The 11,809-nt window shown below is 38.4% G+C and overlaps 1 pseudogene; it reads left to right on the top strand.

Annotated features, from left to right (window-relative positions):
- The first annotated feature begins 10,557 nt into the window (after positions 1-10,557).
- Positions 10,558-11,472, top strand: LOC134370479 (DET1 homolog; annotated as a pseudogene).
- The last annotated feature ends 337 nt before the right edge of the window (positions 11,473-11,809 follow it).

The following is an 11,809-nucleotide window of genomic DNA, read 5'->3' as shown; positions in this document are numbered from 1 at the left end:
ATAAATACATGAAATAAAATGGCTGTGGAATTTTAACACTTTAACAGCTCAGCTGAAATGTCTTGTGCTAGAAAGTGAATGATTCTGGAACAGAAAATCTCAGGCCTCCAGGTCTTGCGCTTACTCTCACCTATCAGCAAAGCATTGTCAGTTACCTGTGAAACCATTTATTCTAGATTGTCAAGTCTTTTCCATGGTTCTTTGGGAAGATCATCATTATCCATGTTTTTCAAGCATATTTTTCCAAAAATAAAATGGCTCTGAATTCATTTCTGGGTAAATATACTATTTTCTAATAGAAATCCTTTCCAACCAAAACTCTCACCTTACCCTCCTATTCTATAGGTTCTCCTCATCCTTATCTCCTTATCCTTCTGGAACTTACTATGCATCAATCCAAAGCCTACAGTGTAATGGAGTGAACATGAGAAAAGTGAAAAGCATGGATTATATTAGTACCTAAGACACTTCCTATGATGGTAATCATCAGAACAACCCTTAGCCTTTTTCCTACAACTTAATTCCACACAAATCTATCCCCCATTGTCTTAGTCCATTTGGGCTGCTGAAAAAGAATACAAAATTTAAAAAATTATGTTTTCTAAAAAAAATGAATAAAATTATGTATTCAGATTAGATAGCTTATAAATAACAGAAATTTATTTCTCACAGTTCTGGAAGCTAAGAAATCTAAGATCTGGTATCTGGTGTCTGGTGAGGTCTCGTTTCCTGGTTCATAGTTGGCCATCCTCTCATTGAGTCCTCACATGCCAGAAGGGACAAGGGTCTCTTTCAAATGAACTATAATTGCATTTATGAGGTCTCCTCCTTCATGATCTGATTACCTCCCGAAGGTCTCCCCTCCTAACGTCATCGCATTGGAGGTTAGTATAAATATAAATTTAGGGAGACAAAAACATTCAGACTATAGCACCTGTGAACCCTTATCCTTGAACCAGATTTCTCTGCTAAACATATGCTAACTCACCCAGGCCCATATTTGCTCCACCCATCACTCATTTTATAACACACAGTACAAAGATTCATTCTATGTTGACCCATAAACTGAAGAAAGCAAAACAAATTTCAGCTGACCAAGCCAAGCATTACTGTTGAGTAGAACATGGTTATCTGTGGGCTGAAATGTATAGATGTCTCTAGAAAACTGTTTCTCATCTATCAAATTCTATACCACAATATAAACCAAACTCTATACTAAATTCTACATCACAGATCTTTCATTATTATTTAACAAACACATGGTAACAAGGCTTACCAAAGTCCTTCAAGATTCAACCCATATCTTCCAGATCAGCATGGTGGAATAGACAGTCCCCAGCATCACTCTCTCCCACAATCAACCAATTTACAACTATTAAAAAAGCAACAACTGCCAAGCTGGGCTGCTAGAGCTCAGGCGAAGAGTAGGAGAGACCTATGGAGCTCAGGAAGGCAGGAGAAGCCACGACGAGAGAAAGAAAAAACTGCTCGGACCATTTCGAGCCCCGACCATTTCAAGCCTGGCTCTGTTGAGCACATGGAGCAAGAGCTGGCAACAACTGCAGCTGTGCCCTTTGTGTGAAGTTGCCTGGAGACTGCAGGGGAGAGGAGCGCCTTGGTTGACCCAACGGCTCTGCAACAACATCTTAGAATTTAAAAAGTAATGATAACAATAAATTAATTTTAAAAAATTGATCCCATCTTCTATGCCTCCTTATTTGAGTTCTACCTTTTCAAGTAAGGTTATATCCCACTAACAGAGGAGCATGCAAGGGAAAACGGGAGTTTGGCTTCAGAGTGGTCCAAGAGCGTCTCTTCTCCCAGGCAAAATTAGAGGTCAATTGTAGAAAATGAGTCTTGGTCCTGTGTAACAAACCCCTTCTTCTCCCAGAAGCCCCTACCTTGATCAGGCTACAATGTTTCATGGACAAATTGCAGCAACCCATCCCCTCTATTCCTCTTTTCTCTTATATAGAAAACAAAAAAGATTAATAAAACTAAAAGGGCCTAATTAAGGATTTAGTTAAGCTCACACCAAGAAAAAACTATTTTTAAACAATAAAAGAGAGATTATTATCCCTGTCCTAGGATTAACATGAAACTATATGAACCCACCTAACTGTTTAAGGTTTGAGAAAATTTCCCCTCATCTCCTGGGCCCTGTCTTTCTCCTTGCACTTGATTAGTGCCCCTAGTTAAAATCATTATTCTTTCCTATGCCCACTAGCCTCACCTAAACCTCTGTACTAAACCCTGTCTGATATCCCTGAAAATAAATCCATTTTCTCCATTCTACCGGGCTGCCTCAGACACTGAGTTTTGCATCCTCTCACCATGGATTTGTCTATAACCTCCGCTTAGTTTGAACCTCTGAATGTCCGCCCCAAACTTCCTTCTCAAAATTCAAAAAAGTCCATTTTGGCCTAACATCTGAGACTCTAACCTCCAATTTATCCCTAAAAATCTTGTTAGTTGCTTTACTCCCAGCCCTGCCTTCTTCTGATCCTACTCCCTTCTGACCTAACATTTGTTTGCTGCTTACCACTAAATCCAGACGCGAACTAGAAGACATTATGGAACTCCACAGCCAACCCTTCAACTTAAGCAAGAAATGATGAGAGGCCTAGAAATAGTTTCCACATCAAGCAGAAAAAAGGATCCAGCTGACCATTTTAAGCATGAGTTATAGTTAAAGTGATTTGAGAAGAAAGTTGACTGAGAACTATTTCCTCTGGCAAACAATACTACCAGTTTGTAAAGTTGGGGTTTTTTTTAAATGATTCAAGTAGTGTACCCTAACCACATGTGTAGAAACACAGTTGTTAGAGTTGGGTTTTCATTGTTGTTGCAATATAAAGTGTAGCTTTCACAAGAAAAATGTTGATCTTTGCAGGGAATTGACATTACATAACCATTAAATATTTCACCCTTACAAATACTTTAAGACAATTTTTGAAATCTTGCTACAGTCTTCTGCAGTTTTTATTCCAATCTTAACATCAAAGGTGAAATTCCTAAATGTGGAAGACTTAGGTCTTTACATTAAGTTTTAGCAATACCTCTACACAACATCTCTAAATCATTTCTGTCTCAGAGTTCACCATTGGTCATTTGCTGTGTGAATAGTGAAATATGCAGTGTTTTTGCAAATGGTACAATATTCTAGTGGAAGATATAGTGTCAGGCCCCTCATTCTGTCTGCCTCTGGTTTGTGTCAAGCTGACATTGTGTAGGTCAGTTCACTCATCCTTAATACATTGTTTAAATATACAGTAAAAGCAATATTCATGGAGTGGTATAAATATCATACCCCCAAATTACAACAGCTTTATTTAAATATTTCTATCTTCTACAGAACTCATGGAGATTTCAATGTTTCCATAACTTAAGATTAAACAGACCAAAAGAAATGCTGTGAGATGGATGATACAAAAGCAAAATATGAAAAGAGACATCATTGCTTTTTTTTTAAGTCTCTTTTTCAACCACCATTGTTTTGCAACTTTGGGGGAGAGTGTTAGTGAGCATATGAATCATTGTAAGGGGTAAATATCTTTCTATAAAACATTTCTATTTGTAAAACCCTTACTTATCCTTATTAAGGAATTCAGGGTGATGAAAAGAATACTTGCTGGTGTCAGCAACACCAGACCACATTCATCATTAAAGCACCAAGACTAAGAATTAAACCTCCCCATGTAGAATGTAACTACTGAGATTGTTAAATGGCTGTATTAACTTCACACATAGGTGAGTAAGTATAATACAAAACCAGAAAGTAATATAGATTATTAATTACCAGCCTCACTGATGAAAAGGACCTCCTAACTATTTTGGTTTCCCTACAATCTGATTTCACTAGTATTTAAAAAGTATGCAGTTTACATTGGGTTTAAGAAGTGCTCTAAAAGAGAAAAAAAATCTTCATTTTTGATCCCAAGTAGTTGCTAAATAAATGCATGTCCTAATTCAGAAATTAGAGCATAATTTGAGTCTTCTATTAAATGTTTATCAAAAGTAACCCCCCAAATCAAGAGAGAATAAAATATTTCCTTACGACATGAGAATTTTTAAAACAAATATCTGCACTTCTATTTCAAAAGTTATTATAATGTTTATCATTATGCATAAATAAGGGGTAGACTTCACTTGGAGAGAAATAAAAACAAATTCAAAATAAATGTATATCTCAGTAATTTATTTCATTTTGTCATGTATTACCCCTTCTACGATGATGATTCAAATAAAAATGCTAAAATGAATACAAATAGACAAGCTTGGTTGAAACAAGACACATTAAAATAATTTTTCCTTTGAGAGGAATGCATAACATATCTTAAATACTTTCAGTAGATGAAGTGCTTCCTGACATGAGATGGCAACAGATAGTCAATAACATAAGGTAACATTGAGTCATAGACCAAAACTTTAGCTGAAAGCTTCAAAGACCCAAAGAATTACTAGTGAATAACATTTAAATCCATTGATATGAGAAGAATTTTAACTATTTTTCAAATGCAGATGTCTGTAGAATAATGAATTCAGTGATTACTTGACTTTTATTGAGAACTTTTTAAAAGAAAACCCACCTCCTGATGTTGGTTCAACAGTAAAATTTATTGAAATTCAAATGTTGTCTAGTGGGGCCCCCTTTCCTCAGCTTTTGGTAACTGTGGGCAATCACTAGACACAACATTTTCCTGAAGTGTAAGCCAAAGCCCCACATGCCTGCCCAGATTCTATCCTTTCCAATTTACTTTGACATCCTTAGTTCCTTTCATAGGAAATGATCGCTAGCCTCTTGTGCATCTCACCTCCTCAGTGATGTCCCCTCTGAAACACCATTGTGAGAAACCAGCCAGTTCCTACCTGACCCAGACACATGACTAAAATGTAACTTCACAGGTGTTTGGCAGATGAACTAAGAGAGAAGCCTCTGCAATTTCCATTTTCATTCTACAGCCCTATTGTCTGGTGTTTAAATCATTTTTTCCTTTTCTCTTACTGAGTTTAAGTGAATGTTAAAATAATTACTAAAGGGAGACCACATTATAATTCCTGCCATTTACTGAAATCTGCCAAGTTGGTGTATTGTTTTCATCATTTTGTGACCCATTCCACACTGGCAAGGGCATACTCCCAGTTCGACATGATGAGCTGTGGCGACATTCACAGAAGGATGAAGGACTTTCCCAACAGCCAATTCCCTGACTGATGTAATACCTTGTAAGATATGACCTAGGCCTCAGCCCATGGAAAAGCCCAGGAAAGCCAGAAAATTTAAGGTCATGCTTTTGCTCCTTATACACAAGCTACCCCTGATACAATTTCCTTGTGCTTGCTGGCAGTTCTAGAAGCAAATAGACTATTTGTTCCTCCATGGGAATTTTCAAAGCCACAGGATAATAGGTTCAAAGAAAGGAAGGGGGAATGATGAAATAACAACAATGCTATTACCCTTTCAAGGAGAAAAACTACCAGCATGTTTCAACTGGGTGGTCCAATTATACAAATGAATATTTTTTTTTTATTTGTTTATTGGTAGTATGACTTATTCCAGAAAGGATTTGAGACAGCTTCAAAACAAACATAACACAGCAAGATACAATAAGTTTAAAACTCACACGGGGAAAAAATAAAATAAAATAAAGAAAAACTAAGGAGAAGAAGAATGAGAGAGAGACAGAATTCAGTAAAAAATTCATGTTAAGTCCTTTGCCTTGTTAAAGGTGTGTCACAGATTATTAACTAGGTGTAAATTAATAAATCCGCAAGTAACAAAATCACTGCTTATAAAATGAGGATGTAGGATTGAAGAGCTCTGAGAGTTGCTTTTGAAATGAAGATTGTAGAATTCTTCGGAGAACAGCCATTGATGTCACTAATAGATGGGTTTATTTTATATTGGAGGCAAACATGCATATGCTATAAGTGAGATACTATGTTACGGTTTTAGTCCCCAAGTTCCTAAATATTCAAGTTAACCTGAAAGAATAGCTTTATTATGAGTTTATATCTATCTGTTAGGGACCATGTTCTGAAAATTTCCCACACATAAAAGTATTTATAATTTGCATCCTGAAAGCTGATATCTTAATATTTCACACCAATGACAGATGAGCAGTGGCACCATCAAATAACGCTTTTAATCTGGACCCAACTCTCTGTTGACTAGAAGGCAGTTTCATGCAGACCTGTAGAAGAAAATCCTTCACTGGATTTAGCAGTGGGAAAAATTACTCCCTGTGCCACAAGAGCAGTCATTACTCCATCATGGTTTGGGGTGATGTGTGTGCTGTGAAGTTGGCACCTAGGAAACCTACTCACTGTTCTCAGAACTACTCTATTTGAGAATCCTGTACATGACGTGTTCTGACATGACAAGGTGATTTTTCAAAATCACTAGTGGCTGCCCTTCACTTTGCCTCCATGTGGTAAAGAGTCAATAATTGCCCTGGCTTTTCCACCACTGTTGCTTTCGCTATTGCCGTGTCTCACTGGCCACTGGAGAAAACCGGACATCAAGAGAAGTTCAGCTGACTTAAAATGCCTCTTGAGGTTTTTATGTTCCTCTGTCCTTCAATGACAACAATACGAAGAATGAATTATGAACCTTCCTTCCTACACTGGCCAAAACACTGGCGACATTTTAGGCTTACGTTAAAAATTTCACCTGAAGGTATAGGTGATTCGGGTTGGCCTTTTTCTTGTGTGGTGAGACGTGGCCACGCTCCAGGGAACAACACACTGAGTACTGTCCCTGGAAGCATAATGCTTTATTTCACAGAGTAGAACTGAGATTTCCAAAACTTCTTCAAGACTTGTTCCATTCCCAAGTTAGAACATATCACAAATTGTCCTTGCTATGAATGAAACGCCGGGGTCACGGAAGAGTAAGAAGTGTTCAGGCGTGCCTCCAGAACCTCTCGGTTTTATTTCCAGAGACCTCCTTGGTGTATCAAGGACCAGAATAACAATCTACCTATGTTCTCTTTCACTCTTATCCAGATTCACTCACCTATCACTTGCTTTCATGAAAATGACCAACATCATCCTAGCCAATGCTAATCATAACACCAATAATAATAATAGCAGCAGCTCCTATTTACAGAAAGTCTACTATGTGCCTGGTACTGTCCCAGATGTTTTATCATGTTATTTTATTTTGTTCTCACAATAGGTTTATGAAATTGATACTACTACCCTCACTTTACAGAGGAGGAAACCAAAAGTCAGAGAAGTGAAGTCATCTGTCCAAGGTAACCCAACTAACAAGTGGTTAGGAATAAAAAGTTAAGTGTGAGGCTGTTGAAATTTCTTTCAATTCCTTGCAGAAGTATACTATATAAATTGTAAATTATTTGAAACTTCTGAAAAATATTTTCCACATTTTTTATTGACCAACCATGAAATTTTTAGGGAATATAGTCAATTAAGCATAGACAGTTACATGGACAGCACAGGTCTGCCTCCAGTCCAAACAAGCTGAATAGCCTAGCACTATGTTTGTGAGTCTGTCACAAGTTGCTATTTATTAGCCTATACAAATAAAATAATGGCCAACTAAGTGTCAGTAATCTTCAGGTCTTCCTCGCAATGTGGGAACTCTGGAGCATAGTCCGTAGTCATTTGTTCACTAGTGATTCACCTAGATATTTAAATTAGCAGACTCTCTGAAAACATCCTTTTTGCTTCAGGGAATCCAGCAAAACTCTATCCAACTGAAAGCTTAACAAAATGCCTACAACTAATCCTTGGTCTGTGGGTTCATTGGGAGCTAGTGTGGGAGGTCAAAGCTTACACACAAGGGAAACAAAACATGTGCAAATGTAGCTGAATCTTTCCTCCGAAGCAGTGCTGGAAAACTCAAGTAAATATACAAATACACTGAGCTGTATTGTGAAAGGAGCCATTTGTTTTATTAACACAAGTTAGTATGGTGCAAGATTTTTCTTGGCAAATAAACAGAACACAATGGAGAAATTTGTAAACAATTGGGTTTTCTGGCAATTTTTTAAAAATTGAATGAGCAGCCTTTCCAAAAGGTAAAAAAAAACCAACCAAACAAACAAAAAAAACCTCATCCTTCTCCTCAGTCTCCCACGAGATACTACTCACATATAATCACTTAAAAAGTCAAAGCAGATGAAGAAATATTGCTCAATGATCAGCAGAGTTTATTAAAAGGACCATTTGGTCACCAGTGAGCGAACCTGCCAAATGTTCAACTTGGGGAACTACGTAAGCCAAGTCATCCAGCCGGAATGAAAAGTCTCTCAATGATGGTTGCATGCAAGAGTTCGGGAGGTGAAGAATCCACTCCTCTTCCCAGAATTCCTTTGACTGTAGTCATCGTCACAGTGACGGAGGTTCAGCTACAAGAGTTGCTTTCATTACCAAATGTTACTATAGAGACCAAGTATTCTTGCTTAAACATAGGTTTCATAGGAAAGTGTTGGCTAAAGGTCTAAAATATACAGGAGAAACTTTCCCAAAAATAAGGTATACAATGTTGGCTTAAGAAATCTGAGTCTAGTGTGGCCACCACACCTCACTCCTGATCAAATGGATGAAGTCTGTCTTTCACAACCTGTACATCTCTTTTTCTACCTGATCATTCAAAATGGTTGAAAACACATACACTCCATTCTGAAGTGAGTGCCTACTCATTTCACTCTTTATTATGGTCAGAAATACATTTACATCATGTAGTGTTAATGATGCAAAGGATGATGAATTAAATATGTTCTTAGATCAGTTTATGTCCAAGACATTTTTTAACTGAGAATTTTATACACTTTACCATACATAATTATATAAAAATACATATAAAAGATACACAGTGGGGTTTGGTATCTGACTCCAGTTTCTCCTCCCTAAGGAGCTAGTAATGACCCTTAATAACTATGGCTAAGGGACTAATTCTTGTACAGTTCTAGATCCTCTCTTCTGTCCCAACTAGGTTGGGACATTCCACCTCGTTTGTACTGGGATGTGTTCTTCTTACTTCAGGGTTTCTACCATCTAAGTTCATAAATGCTACTTAAATGCTTAATGTCTGTCTTCTCTCAACCAAGTTACCAATGTTAACAATCTGTTAACAATGTGTGTATACACCTCGTACAAAAATAAACTCGAAATGGATTAAAGACCTACCTGTAAGAGCTAAAACTGTAAAACTCTTGGAAGAATATTAGATATAAATCTTCTGGACTTTGGATTAGGTGGTGGTTTCTTATATATAATAACAAAAGCTGGGCTTATACTTTTTGTGTGAGTATACTTCCTTCTTTCAGTTTCAATGTGCACTTGGTTCTGCTTAGAACATCAGACACCTGGCACTACTGGATCTGTTCCTTGCAGAGATGGGTCAGTGTCCTTGTGCTGCATTACAATATGGGTGAATGTAGGCCAATTGCCTGGCATCTGGGAGGGATCCACTGGCCAATGGAACCAAACCTACCACTGAAGCTGTCCTTGCTCTTCCTCTTCTCTATGTGAGCAGATCATTTCCATTCAGTGCTTGACATTGTTGTGTTTTCCATTGTGAGTCTGATACTGAGACACAGAGGGCAGGAGTGCTCGGACTTCTGCTTCTGATAACAGGCAACAGGTGCATTTGCTCAGTAGTGATAGATGCACAGCTCTGTGAATATACTAAGAGCCACTTAATTGTACATTTTAACAGGGTGACTTTTATTGTATGTGAATTATATCTCAGTGAGGCTGTTAAAAAGAAATATTATTGAAGCACCAGCCCGTGGCTCACTTGGGAGAGTGTGGTGCTGATAGCACCAAAGTCACGGGTTCAGATCCCTATATAGGGATGGCCGGTTAGCTCACTTGGGAGAGCGTGGTGCTGACAACACCAAGTCAAGGGTTAAGATCCCCTTACCGGTCATCTTTAAAAAAAAAAAAAAAAGAAATGTTATTTAGATGATTAAGTGGGATAGGCAATTAAACCCTAATAGAATAAGGTAATTAACTGAAATATTGCACGTAAAAGCCTGAGCACAGTGCTTGGCTTATTGAAAGCATCCAATAAATGTTAATTCTAGCAATTAAAAACAAAACAAAACAACGTTGTGTATATTTTTGTATCCTTCTCCATGCTCATATATTCATATATACACATATATGTAATATATATTTATGTGTATATACTTAATTTTATTTACACACGTGTATGTATACATACAGGAGTTGGGAATTCTCTTTGATGTTCAAGAATGAGTTTATATGTACACACATATACATATGTTTATTTTTTCATTTAAGAGTACCCTGGACATCCTTCCCAGTATTAATTTATCTCACTCCTTTTAATGATTGTATGATAATACATAGTAAGAATTCATCAGAATTTAATCAGCCATTTCTCTGTTTACGGGGACTCATTTTGTTTCCTACCTTTTGCCATTTAAAACAATACTATCTAGCTTTGGGTGCCAGGATCCCAAGTCATGGCAGGGGTGGGGCCTAGGGAGGTGCCCAAGGAGCAGGTTGGGGCATCCCTCGCTCCAGCCCTTTGAGCCCACATTCAACAGAAATGTGATAATGGATCATCATGTTTCCACCATCAAACCTCGAAAAATCCAAAACCAAAATGTCATTCACCACTTGGAATGCTCGCAGATCAGATCAGGCAAGACCAGACATCTCCTGAAATCTATAAGTACCAGGCCTTCCAGGCAACAGAGGACCTACTACAGGGATATGAGGGGGATATCCCTCCAATGGCAATGACCAATGGTCAGTCAACATCTGGGGCTGGTTCTTTGAAAGGCTTTTTTGTCCTGCTACACATTACCAGTGTAGTGGCCAAGAGTGAGCACCTGAACTGGGAGTGTAGCCTCTTCACTGACGACTGCCGGTGTGTCATTGTGGGCTCAGCTGCTTATCTCCCAGATGAGCCTCACCCTCCTTTTTATGAGGTGACTCCTGAAGGCACTTTCATTGATGTGCAGATCATTGAATGTTTCTGCTATGAGGATGACCTGCTCACTGTGTCAGCTGTTTTCCCTGAGGTACAGCAGGACAGTCATATAGGCATGACCAACCCCTTTAGGGATCCTTTCATCCACTCCCTGAAACACCAGTTGTTCGTATACTTGTGGTGCCAGGCAGAACAAGATGGTAGTGCAATGGCCAAGGGGCTTCTTCCAGTATTTTGACCAACTGCAGCAGTTGTGCATATGGAAAATGCAGCTTCTGGACAAAATCATCTGTTTATTAAGTATACTGGTGAGGACATAGTAACATTGAGGGTCACCAATCCATCACAGGCATCTTTCTTTGTGGTGTACAATATGGTGACAACAGAGGTGATTGCTGTTTGAGAATTCATCAGATGAGCTTTTGGAGGTCTTTGAGAACTTCTGTGACCTGTTTCATAATGCTACCCTGCACACTGAAGTCCAGTTTCCCTGCTCAGCATCTAGCAACAATTTTGCAAGGCAGATCGAGTGCTAAACTGTATCTTAATATAATATACTTTATTAACCACTCTGTCATACTTTGCTGCATGGAAAATATAACATATGGACTTCCAATCAACTAATTTACAATTATTAAAAAGCAATGACAGACAAGCTGGGACCACTAGAGCTGGGACCACTACAGGAGGAAAGACCTACGGAGTGCATGAAGGCAGGAGAAGCCACGATGAGAGAAAGAAAGAATTGGGTTCCACCATTTTGAGCTCCAGCCAGTTCAGGTCTGGAGCTGGTAAGCACACAGAGCAAGAGCTGGCAAAAGCCGCAGCTGTATCGTTCACATGAAGTTGCTTGGAGGAGACAGGGGAGAAGAG

Source organism: Cynocephalus volans, chromosome 2, assembly GCF_027409185.1.
Source record: "Cynocephalus volans isolate mCynVol1 chromosome 2, mCynVol1.pri, whole genome shotgun sequence".
Classification (NCBI taxonomy): domain Eukaryota; kingdom Metazoa; phylum Chordata; class Mammalia; order Dermoptera; family Cynocephalidae; genus Cynocephalus; species Cynocephalus volans.
The sequence above is the reverse complement of the archived record's forward strand: the minus strand, read 5'-3'. Positions and strand labels throughout refer to the sequence as shown.